Below are 1,464 nucleotides of genomic sequence, written 5' to 3'. Positions count from 1 at the left end.
TGTGTGCGGCTTCCTGTGAGGCTCAAAATAGACACGCAGAAGAAGAAAGATGTCGAAAGTCCGATTTAGCCACCTGAGAGACAAACCATCAGTTCTGAGTGTGTGTGTGTGTTCACTGCACTGCCCCCAAGTGGCCAAAAGATGCTAAAAATGATGAGTCAGCCGTTTTCCGACCCATAAATGACGGGATGATTCCACGAAGTTGATGAAATACTCTTTTCTTGCTCTTCAGGCTTTGTGTGTCGCCGCATCAGCGCCGCTGATGCCAACGTGACAAAGGTCGCCGCCGTGGTGACACCCACCTTACACGTGACGCACGCCTTACATGTGACCGACAAGACGACAGCGGCATCACCGACCGGCGCCTCTGTGCTCAAGACGGGGACGACTCCTGTGGTCAAAGCGACAGCCTTCACCCGACCGCCTCCAACGCCGGCCACTGCCCCTCCAGCCACCGCCCCTCCAGCCACCGCCCCTCCAGCCACCGTTCCTCCAGCCACCGTTCCTCCAGCCACCGTTCCTCCAGCCACCGCCCCTCCAGCCACCGCTCCTCCAGCCACCGCTCCTCCAGCCACCGCTCCTCCAGCCACCGCTCCTCCAGCCACCGCCCCTCCAGCCACCACCATCGCCCCCAGTCGGCCCCGGACTGTACCCGCAGCAACCGCCGGCCACGTGGCGATGGCCTCCGGGGTCACGGCTGCCACCTCCAGTCGAACAGACGCGTCCGTCACGCTGCCGGGGTCCGTGGTGACGACCAAAGTCACAAAGACGTCCACAGACACCAGCACACCGGGTCATACGACCAGAACGGACACCACCGTCCCGGCCAGGACCAGTCCACACGTCACACAGGTGGGGAGGACGATGAGCACATGACCTCACCCGTTCACAGGTAGCTGTCACTCACTGCCTCCGTTTCCTGTCCAAAGCTGCAAAGGAAAGAACCACCATCTCCAAGCCGACTACGCCACGGTTCACTGGGGCCACCGGGACCACCGGGGCCACCGGGACCACCGGGACTACTGACACCACCGGGACCACCGGGTCCACCGGGACCACCAGGACCACCATCCTGACCACTGCAGCGCCCCCTGCTGTCCAGACCTCGGCCAGCACAACCACGCCCACGACCCCACAACCCCCAACGGCGACAGCGGCTCCAACGCAAGTTAAGACGTTCACGGTAAAATCTTAAAAAATACAAAAAAAACTTGAAACAGGTGAATTCAGAGCTGCTACTGATTGTTGCTCTTCTCTGTTTGTTTGTGTTCCAGTATTCTCTGAACAAAGGGGAGGAGGTGAGACACACACACACACACACACACACACACACACACACACACATACATACCATACATACACACCTACAGGATGTACAAGGAACTTTGGGTAACTGGGGGCATTGAAACAATAGTAATGGAAGACACAGTTTGAGCCAGTCACTACAAATAAAAATAGAAATTT

The sequence above is a fragment of the Lampetra planeri genome, unplaced genomic scaffold (assembly GCF_965212315.1).
Source record: "Lampetra planeri unplaced genomic scaffold, kcLamPlan1.2.h2 scaffold_738, whole genome shotgun sequence".
NCBI classification, from domain to species: Eukaryota; Metazoa; Chordata; class Hyperoartia; order Petromyzontiformes; family Petromyzontidae; genus Lampetra; species Lampetra planeri.
This window is presented reverse-complemented; position numbering follows the sequence as displayed.